The following is a 10,959-nucleotide window of genomic DNA, read 5'->3' as shown; positions in this document are numbered from 1 at the left end:
TGAAAATATTTTACTGGGAGTTTTGCATGAAATGCAGATTTTTGTGTGAAAGGACACAAAATAATATTTTTTCAGTGGTGAGTTTCAAACTTTCAGCTTCTGATTCTGTCTTGCTAAGACATGTATCTTACACAACACGATTATAATTTTTGGGTAGAAGTTTCAGAATTATCCAAAGTGATTAAACAGCAACAGCAAAGGAAATAATATTTTTTTATTCTCCTTTTCCTACTGTCTAGCATGCAAAGAAATAAAATCAACCAGGCAGCTGCACACCTCTGACTTCATAATTGCTGGAAGTGAGTTCTGCTTACCTAATACTGAGCTTCCATTTCCAAACACTTGTGGTTATCCATGATTCCTGGCCTTAGTGAAATCAGTGACAAAATGCTAACTAGCTACAGTGCTACTGGATCCAATATTGATGGCAAACACTTAGGCTCCAGATGGTTAGGAAGATTTCCATTTTCCATGTGCATTATTTCCATATTTTGTAGATTCACAGACATATTTTGCTTTAATCTGTGGTATTTGTTTTGTTGTGATAGCAGACAGTAAATCGTGCCTTAAAACTGATGCTTTCAAAGCCCTGAGACCAGCTTTAGAAATATTTCATAAGGTTCTCTGTATGTTTGTTTAGTGTTTGTTTAGCTTTAAAACTGCTTATATGGGCTCTGTATCGTGGGAGGTCAAGCCAGGAAGGTTATGCTGCTTGCTGAGTCACCACTGAACAGACAGGGGCCTTCCTTAATTTCATAGAATCATAGAATCCTAGAGTGGTTTGGGTTGGAAGGGACCTTAAAGATCCTTTAGTTCCACCCCCCTGCCATGGGCAGGGAACCTTCCACTGGACCAGCTTGCTCAGAGCCCCATCCAAGCTGGGATGATTGACAGCAGTTTTTACCTCATCAAACCATATTTGGTTTATTTATTTTGGTGTCTTCTTCTTCATGCCTTTATGATAAAACAGGCCAAATAAGGCGTATTTCTCTTGAGGGAGAAAAGGTTGGTTTTCCTGGGTATGTGATACAAACCTGAACAAGCATTTGTCCATATGCTGCTTGGAAAAGTTGAGTCAGCATCCAGCTGCAAAGGGAGCACGTTAAATTCTATTAGTTTAGCTGGAGAAACAGCTGCAAGGCCCACCTGGACAAAAGGGCTTCCCACTCCTTGCAAGTGTACGGCGTGAGCGTGGCCCACACTTGGGAATGTCGGCAGGGTGAGGCATCGGGAGCTGGGAGTTTTCCCTCATTAGCAAACAGTTCTGCTGCTGTAAAGCCAAGAAAGAGGAGATGGAGGGACAGGATGGGGAAGAGCAGTGCCCCCAGAGGGAGGGATGCCAGGCAATAACAGGAAGAACAATTCCAGGGTTTAACTGAAGTGGCAAGACCCGGGAAGAGGACGAGACAGCAGCAGGGAGGGCTCGTTGCTCCTAATTTGCAAGAGGCTTTATTCCATGAGCTGGAAGGGTACCTGCCTGGGGAGGCAGGCAAGGAAATGGCACCTGACACATGGCATCCTCAGCATGTCAGTCATGAGGCAGGGAGTCAGCAGCAGGGTGCTTTTAAGCAACTTGCCTCTCTTTGCAACCTTTAGCAGCCTCGTCTATGCACCGTGGCAGAGACTGGAGGGATGTGACAACCATGCTGATGAGGGGATGGTTGTGGTTGTGATGACTGGGAGGTTCAGTGGTGAGATGCTTCCCTTCAGTGTGCAGGTGGCTGGTGATGCTCCTGGCTGCTGTTTGGGGAGGGGTGCTCTGCTCCCCTTCCAAGTTGAGAGAGGTGGCCAAATACAAAAGAAATTAAACATCAAAAATGCACATCGGGAGAATCCGAGATAAGCTAACAAAAGCCAGGGAATTCAGGGCTACTTCCAGTTAATGCTGTGATTTTTACCAGCATGGGGAGAACAGGGAAAAAGGTAGTCCCAAGGTCACTTCAAATCACGGGGCTTTGTGAAGCATTGCTACTGTTAGCAGAGGAGTTGAGCTGGCAGAGGGGAGCTGCAGAGGTACAGGCCTATAAAATGCATTATTAAAGAAAATCTGAACGAAATGGCAACCAGAATGGAAAATAGCAAATAATACTTACAGCATTAGAAATTCATTTCAGTTTTATGGACTATAGCTTGGGTATAAATATAAAGCACTGCATTAAAATTCATGATAACAGATTATAGTCTTCTTCCCTATCTGTTCCTCTGCAGACATTGTGCTTGCAAGAGAGCTCAGCCCAGCAACTTAGGGACAGGGCTGACAATTCATGTGGCAGGTATTGGTGGCTCCCTCCATTCCCCACTTCAAAGGTAGCCAACAGGTAGCACCGCCAAGCCCAAGGACAGCCATCCAGACAGTTCAGCCTGACATCAGGAGACAAACTGCTGCAGGTGCTGAGTGATGCTGAGAGGAGCTGTGCTGATGCCTGACAAGAGGGGAGACGGAGGCAAACGCCTTTCTCCACCTGAACTTCATCTGTCACTGCCAGTTTTTGATCTCCTACAGTCTTAATTAATTATTTTCTACAACTGTAATGCGTTTTAATTCTCTTTAAGATTATTCCAGCTGAACTGGACACATATCTACGTGAAACAGAAGTAGCAGTGGCATAGCTAAGATTTTGTCACAATTTTCCTTTTAATACAGCTTTATTAATCTCCTTGCTGTGTTGCTACTGGAGGTTTTTTGGGACTGTGTCCTGTGTGAGAGATAGGGATTGCTTTCTATTTCCCACAATTTTCTGGAGAGCATCATTAAAACTGTCAGGGTGGGATGGGAATGGATGATGTTACTCTGTATGTGGAAGTTAGGGATGGATGTAGATATGATTTGTTGCTGCATTTCCTGTGGCTCCACGTTTGAGGAGCAATTACTGTTCCTAACAGGTAAGGATGATGGGGGAAACATGTTCAGCAGCCTCTGATGGGACATCATTTTTCAGTCAGTTGACAGATTTGAAAAACTTGCCTGAGGTATTTATTATGTTTGAACAATATTGTAAAACACCTTTGATATCCAAACTTCATGATTGCTGGCCTGAGCTCCAGGTTCATGTGATGTTTCTTGTGAAGCTGATATGCAACACAGAGCTACTTTGCATTATAATACTCTTTGATTTAGCGGTGTGAGCAAAGTGCTGCTGTGGGGAATACCTGAGCTGAGGAGTTATCTGAGTTTTCTTTTTTTTCCAAAGAAAGACAGGGTTCTTCAAAAGACAGCGAACATTTTGTAGTGAACATTTCATAAGACATGAACAGTATTGGCATTGTGATCCAGACAGGCAGGGAAAACTCACGGTTCTGATTATCCTGGATTAGGGCATGGATGTGTAAACTGGAGAACAGAGTCACAGCAAGGAAGTACCAGCATCGCCCCCATAAATACCTGGGGGTATTTATGTATTTATATATCCTGTTGAATGCAAAAAACAAAGGCATGTTTGCTTTCCTCAACCACAGCAGCAGGTGCTGCTCAGCACAGGTAGAGCGAGTCGATATTTAAAATTAATTGCTGTTGCTGTTCTAGTGAGGGTCACAGGGACCTCCCAACCTGATCATTCATGAAGGCACCTCAGGGTGTGGAATCTCCCTCACTGGAGATGTTCCAGAACTGTCTGGACACAAACCTGTACCATGTGCTCTGGGATGACCCTGCTCAAGTGGGGAGGTTGGACCAGATGACCCACTGTGCTCCCTTCCAACCTGACCCATCCTGTGATTCTGTGACTCTCAGTGGCTGTCAGCCCAAGGGAACTACCAGGAGTTATTTCTTTTTTAACTAGCAGGCCACTGAGGGTCTCTGGAAAGCAAGGCAACTCTCTCCTACCCATGTATGATGTGCCTGCATGAAGCTTTGTGTCTTTGAATTAGTGTTTGATGTGATAAACTCGTATCGATCCGTGTCAGTTCATGCATTTTATTTGCTCCGTTCAGTGAGGAAACCTCTAATGGTCTCCAGTTTTGTTAGGGTGTATTTAATATCATAAATAAAAATAGTTAGTCCTGTTCATCAGCAGTATAACCTTGGAATGAACTGCCTGGAGGACCCGAGCTCCACGTGGGTGGACAGCACTGTGTCGAGGAAGAGCACGTGCGGCTGGAAATGTTAGCACTGGCTCCCTGGCTGGCTGTGCAGCTGGGTGCATTTTACACTGCACAAAGGTCCTTTCTGGGAGAGGGAGAAAGGGATGAGTTCATCATTCAGGGGGTGCATTCAGCAGCACACAATCCCCACTGAGTCACTCTGAAGTGGATGGCAGGGCAGGAAATCACAGCTGTGGGCAGCGAGTGCCTCCCGTGCAGTCATCAAACACTCCCCCCGCCGCCAGAAACAGCCACCCACAACAGGAGCAAGAGGAGGTTTTTGCCATCTATTTTCTCTAGGTCCGTGTGGCTGAAACAAGCCCAGTATTTCTACCCCCTGTAGCTGCACAGAGAGCTTTTTAAAAACAATTACATGAGCAGTGTCTGCCCGGTGTGGTGACAGCTCCTGTAGGCAGTGATCAGACAGCAGCAACAGCAGTGGGATGTATGAATTGCCCAAATTAATCTTTTGGGTCAATTTGAAGCCTAAAGTTGGGAAAGGCTAATGTAGCTAATTTCACTGCTAATCAATTTAGCAGAAACCTCCAGTTAATACAGTTGTGTATTAATCCTAAATAATTTCCTTGGACTTTCCCGAGGGCCTCCACTGTGATGATCTTTGATGCTGAAAGCTCTGATTTTGTCCCCTTCACTTCCTACTTTGAATCTGCAATTCTGCATTTTCAGAACAAAACTCTGCAGCATGCAGAACACTGATGATACAAAGCAGGATAAAATAAATTAAATTAATTGCAGTATAGATAGTGCAGTGGATACTGCAGTAGTTTATTTCTTTTCATGTTTAATTCTAAAAAAATCCCTCTACTGCCATTATCTGATTATTTTTCTCTGGATGGTACTTTGCAGTCTTTCTTCAGATTTCTACTCTAGTTTTCTGGGCCTGTACAATTTAAGGAAAGCCTTGATTATAGTCTTATAAATAAAGTAAATGTATTTGAGGACAGGAGTGGGGATAAAATAGTAAATACAGCAAAGTCTACAGTAGGGGCAGTAATTGGATGTCTTGTCAGGGCATTGTCTGAGTCAATCATCTGGATGTGGAGAGGAAAAGCTGAGAGAATCCATTCCATTCATATATGAATTTCTAATGACTGGATATCGTAATTAATGCTGTGGTCCAGTAGACAAGGTGGTGTTTGGAAAAGACTTCCTAGACCATCAAGTCCACCCTGTGCCCCATCCCCACCTTGTCCCCCAGCCCAGAGCACTGAGTGACAAGTCCAGTCCTTCCTTGGACACCTCCAGGGATGGGGACTCCACCACCTCCCTGGGCAGCCCATTCCAATGCTTAACAACCCTTTCAATGAAGAAATTCCTCCTGATGTCCCACCTGGACCTTCCCCTGGAACATCTTGAAGCCTGTCACTGGGAGAGGAGGCCGATCCCCACCTTGCCACAACCTCCCTTGGGGTATGAGCAGAAATGTGAACATGTATAGCTTTGCTATCTCCCATATGCTTTTTCAGTGTTATGCAGGAATGGGTAGAGAAAGGGAGAAAATTAATTTTCTGGATGTTTGTTTTGAAGGAATTGAGATCACCTGTCAGCCTGATGAAACAGCTGATGAATCAAAACTGGAAGTTTAAAGGGGAGGATGAAGTATTCTGTCCTCCCATATTACAGAAGTGGACTAAATCCAAGGGAAAAAAGGGTTGGAGAACACAATGCAGCACAAAGCAAGCCTTGCAAATATTGCAGCCTGGGAGATTTCTCTTTGGATGATCAGACAGGAACAGGACAGGATGGTATGCACACACACTCTGAGCCTTAAATCCTCTCTTTTAATCTTTATCAGACACAACTATTTCTAGGGAATGAAGGCACTTGGTATAAAGGGAAGGGTGACATGACAGGAATACTTGTAAGCAGAAGCTGTCATGTGTTTTTGATCATTTTACCGCTGTAAAGAACATCTTGATGCATCTTGTCTTTCAAGAAATAAGCGTAGTTGTGTCTCTCATTCTGTCTAGTTACTTGTTAGTGCTCACTTCTGCAGACCTCTGTGTTTTCCAGCTGCTACAGATGGGATAAGCTGTGGTGTCAGGCAGCCTTTCCATGTTCTGGGCTTTCCTGTGTGGAACAAGAGAATGTATTGAGCTATAAATGGGAACACAACACAGTGCTATATGGGAGACAACAGGGTGGGATTGTGGGGATGTTGGAGAGGTATTTATTTATTAAGTCTCAGAAAGTGAAGTTGCAGAAACAAGCAATTTTTCAATTTTTTTTTTTTTTTTTATTACCCAGTAGTTCTGGAGTCTTTAAGAAAACCAGCATAAATCAGTGTGTTCACCAATCCAGCAAGTAGTTTTTTATAAACATGTCAGATGGTGACAAAATGTGTTCAATTGCAAATGCACCCAAGGAAGCAAGAACACACCTACAAAAGAAACCACAGGCACCATCTGTCTTTATTTAGGAAGTGCAGTCTTCCCACTTCTTCCCCTTTCCTTTCCACTCCCTTCCTCTTCAAATGGCTTCCAACTATCATACTGTCCTTGTATAAAGCTCTTGAGTTCTCTCAACAAGTTTCAGGGCAACAACAACAACAAAAGCCTTATTTCTTTTTTCTCCCTTATCATTGTTTATGTGAAGTCATTCGGCTGCTGAAATGAAATGTCCACCATTCTCATGCTGTAAATTCCCTTTTCCCTGGTAGGGAAGTGAGCTGTGGGAGACAAGGATCACAGACAATATTTCTTAGAATGCTTATTATTCATTAGGCTGTTATTGGAGATCAAAACAAGCCGTTATTATTAATGGCAAATAACTATTCACATGGCACATTCACTCTCACAGTTCACTTGCACAGTCATGGATCATACAGCTCCCAGTTGGAGCAACAGCTTTGAGGCCATTTGCTCAGAAGCAGAGGGTTGTACTGATGTCCTGGTGGCTCCTGTGTGTAAGTCACCTTTAACAAATGTAGCAAACTCTTGGTTCTGTGTTTATCAACTCTTGAAGGTTCAAGACGATCATTAGTTCTCCTGGGCTTATCAGTTCTCAGGAAGCTTTCAGTCTTTACCCTCTCTTTTGGGCATGCTGTTGTCTTGCAGCTTCTTCTTCCACCTAAATTTATAGGTACCTGCAATACCCACTCACATGAAAAGGGCCTTTATGATGCTGAAGATTTACATTGTAAAGTTTACAGTGTGTATTTTATTAACATTAAGAGGCAATACGTTAATGACATGCAAGTAAAAAGAAGTAGTGGTAGTTATCACATCCATCCATCACTTATGCCAAAGACTGCTGCAGTGAGGAGCATAAGCTCACAAAACAGTCCTTCAAGCTGTGCCATGTCAGTTAAGTTTCTGCAGGTTTGCAGTGCAAGATCAACCCCCTGACTGCTTTCTGCAAGAGACTGGAACTGTTCTGGATGAAATGGTCAGAGCAAACAGACCCACCATTATGTCAGCACTTTTCTCCTTCCTCGTTTTTAGAGGTTAAAATATAAGAATTGTTGTGAAAAGCCTGGCATAAGCCATAACATCCTCCCTACCTTGACGATACTCAAATACTGAAAGTTTGAAAAAAAATTGTAACTACACAGAAAAACAGTGTCTTTATCCTCTGTTTATTATGGAGTGAGGACTAGTTTTGCATCTATACCACTCCCAAACCTTTTTCCCCTGTACTTGGCACTGGTGAGGCTGCACTTGAATCCTGTGTTCAGTTTTGGGTCTCTCCCTACAGCAAAGACATTGAGGTGCTGGAGTGTGTCCAGAGAAGGGCCACAGAACTGGGGAAGGGGCTGGAGCACAAGTTTGATGAGGAGCAGCTGAGGGAGCTGGGGGTGTTTAACCTGGAGAAAAGTAGGCTCAGGGGAGACCTTGTTTTCTACAACTACCTGACAGGAGGTTGTGCCTCTTTTCTCCCAGGAAACAAGTGTCGTGACAGGATGAAATGACCTCAAGTTGCACCAGAGGAGGTTCAGATTGGATATTAGAGGAAATTTCTTCATGGAAGGGGTTGTCAGGCTTTGGAACAAGCTGTACAGGGAAGTGGTGAAGTCATCATCCCTGGAATTGTTCAAAGAACCTGTGGATATGGCACTTGAGGATAGGATTTAGTGGTGGTGGTGGTGGTGGTGCTCAGCTGATGGTTGGACTTGATGATCTTAGAAGTATTTTCCAACCTTAACATTTCTATGATTCTATGATTCTAAATGACTCCATATCACACATATGATTCTAAATGACTCCATATCACACATAAGGCTCCTTTCTATGTGAAACCACTTTTCCAAACATCTCTGTCTTGGTTGGACTTTCTCAGCAAGAAGACCAGGGGAATTAGGGTGGTTCTAATGTTTAAAACAAGTGAGATGAGACCAATGGCATGACTTTCCACAGCAGAAACACTGCACAAGGTCAGAAAAAGCTGGTTAGAGGAGGAGGTGACTCTCTGATCTGGACAAGTCAGGCAAGGGAGGAGCAGCCCTAGATGACCTTAACTGCACCCCAAGCCATCCTCAAGATTATTGAGGAAACTGAGGGCAGGGAAGGTATCTCAGTGTTCATCTTTTGTCTTGACACCTACAGTGAAGGGGGCTTTGCTGGCTGACCCTGCAAAGTACATACACAATGGGCTTTCTCTGAGAAGGTCCTTGAAAGATAAACTTAGTGCCAGAGCATGTTTTGGATTGCAAAGGTAGGGAAAGATGTGCTTGTTTTATGATGTTGGAGTCTGCACACATCTTGGTGGATGCCAGTAGTCCTTTTTCTCTGGGTTTTTGTCTAGGAAGAAAACCAGAGAGGACAAATGAAGAGGCACTGCTGGAGTGTTACTAGAAAAAGAGAAACAGAAGAGCACATTTATCTACAAAAGAGACCATGAAGAGCTGAGAAGGTGGTGGTACCTGGCATTAAAGTCACCCATTTAAACCTGGGAAAACATGTCCTTATGGCACATATCTGAGTAGCTGCTATGTTTTATGAACACTGAAAGACATGACTTCTATCATATGTTTTCCCTGAGGTTTGTGTGACTACTCAAACAACATATGTTTCACTGTCCTTGTTCATCACCAGAACATCTTGACAGAATGATGATCTCTAAATCATTCAGTTCTTTCTCCTGTTACTCTGTTACATGGGACATGTCCTTCTCTGAAGTTTTAGAGTCACAGAATCACAGAATCACAGAATCATAGGAACTGGTCAGGTTGGAAGGGACCACAGTGGCTCATCTGGTCCAACCTCCCTGCTCCAGCAAGGTCACCCCAGAACACATGGCACAGCATTGTGTCCAGATGGTTCTGGAATATCTCCAGTGAGGGAGACTTCACACCCTCTCTGGGCAATCTGTTCCATTGTGTGATCAACCCACAGCAAAGAAGTTCTTCCTCATGTCCAGGTGGAACTTCCTGGGCATCAGTTCCTGCCCGTTCCTCTTGTGCCATTGCTGGCACCCCTGAGCAGAGCCTGGTCCATCCTCTGCCCCCTCCCTGCAGCCCCTCCAGACCTGGGGGAGGTCCCCTCTCAGTGTCTGCTCTGGAGGCTGAACAGCCCCAGCTCCTTCAGCCTTTCCTGCTCCCAGAGATGCTCCATCCCTTCAGCATCTTTGTAGCCTTTACTGGACCCGCTCCAGGAGCTCCATGTCCCTCCTCTCCTGAGGAGCCCAGAATTGGACACAGCACTCCAGATGTGCCTCACAGGGCTGAGCAGAGGGGGAGGATCAACTCCCTGACCTGCTGCAAATGAATATGAAAGCCCCTGTTGTTCTTTTAAGTTTTTTCCTGCAGTGTGCTTGCACACCCACGGGTGCTCTTGAACAGACTGGCTCAGAAGAGAAGGTTGTGCCTGTGCATATACATCATGATGCATATACATTATCTCCCTGCACCTTTGTTACAATATCCACACCTTTCAAATGACATTTGCCACCTCCTTGGCAGGGTGGGAAGAGAGAAAAGGTCAGAATTAAACAGGAAACATTTTCACTTTTTGAACATTTTCTTCTTTCAGAAGAGGATAAGTGCACCCAGAAGACCTGCAGAGAAATACAGGAGAACCAGGGGACCACAAAAAGTTACAGTGATGGCCATACACTTTTCTGTTTCATTTTCTCTTCCTGCCTGCCAAATCAGTAATTAAGCACATCTTCTTCACCACAGAATCACAGAATGGTTTGGGTTGGAAGGGACTCTGAAGATCATCCAGTTCCAACCTCCCTGCCATGGGCAGGGACACTTTCCACTAGACCAGGTTGCTCAGAGGCCCATCCAACCTGGTCTTTATTTGGCAGAAAACCAGGGATGGGCCACTCACAGCTTTTCTGGGCAACCTGTTCCAGGGCCTCACCACTCTCACAGTAAAGAATTTTTTCCTAATATCTCATCTAAACCTACTGCCTTTCACTTTGAAGCCATTCTCCCTTGTCCTGTCACTCCAGGCCCTTGTAAATCATCTCTCTCCATCTTTCTTGTAGGCTCCCTTCAGGTACTGGAAGGCCACAATTAGGTCACCCTGCAGCCTTTTCTTTTCCAGGCTGAACTTATGCTCAGACTAGCAAGGAAAGACTTTCTTTCCCCAAAATTCGGTTCCAAACTACTTTCCTGGTACAATTTATTATTGTTAATACTGTTGTTACAAGACCACCAGAAATTAAGCAGTTCACATAAAGCCCTGGAACTCGACAAACAGTGGGGTTTGTGCTCTTTTCCAGGTCCTCGATTCCCAAGCCGTTTACATGAGATTTCAATGCTCTCATTTCCTGAGACCCACCTCTTCACAATCATTTACATTCTCCTCCAACAAGCCATACCATTGTGAGGCTTGCAGAAGTCTTGTTCCCTTACGAGCAAGTCCTTGTTTGTTGACATTCAGCCTGTGGAATTGGCTGTGCTACTCTGCT

The 10,959-nt window shown here is 44.4% G+C and overlaps 1 long non-coding RNA gene across 1 annotated transcript; it reads left to right on the top strand.

The window, feature by feature from the left end:
- Nucleotides 1-351: 351 nt before the first annotated feature.
- Nucleotides 352-8,942, top strand: LOC108641604. Its single transcript, XR_001922119.2, has 4 exons — nt 352-449; nt 2,209-2,273; nt 5,629-5,846; nt 8,845-8,942. It is a non-coding gene; the product is annotated as an uncharacterized LOC108641604 (long non-coding RNA).
- Nucleotides 8,943-10,959: the final 2,017 nt, after the last annotated feature.

This window comes from Manacus vitellinus, unplaced genomic scaffold (assembly GCF_001715985.3).
Source record: "Manacus vitellinus isolate BGI_N305 unplaced genomic scaffold, ASM171598v3 scaffold_7_pilon, whole genome shotgun sequence".
Classification (NCBI taxonomy): domain Eukaryota; kingdom Metazoa; phylum Chordata; class Aves; order Passeriformes; family Pipridae; genus Manacus; species Manacus vitellinus.
Note: the sequence above shows the minus strand (reverse complement) of the source record. Positions and strands in the feature narration are given on the sequence as shown.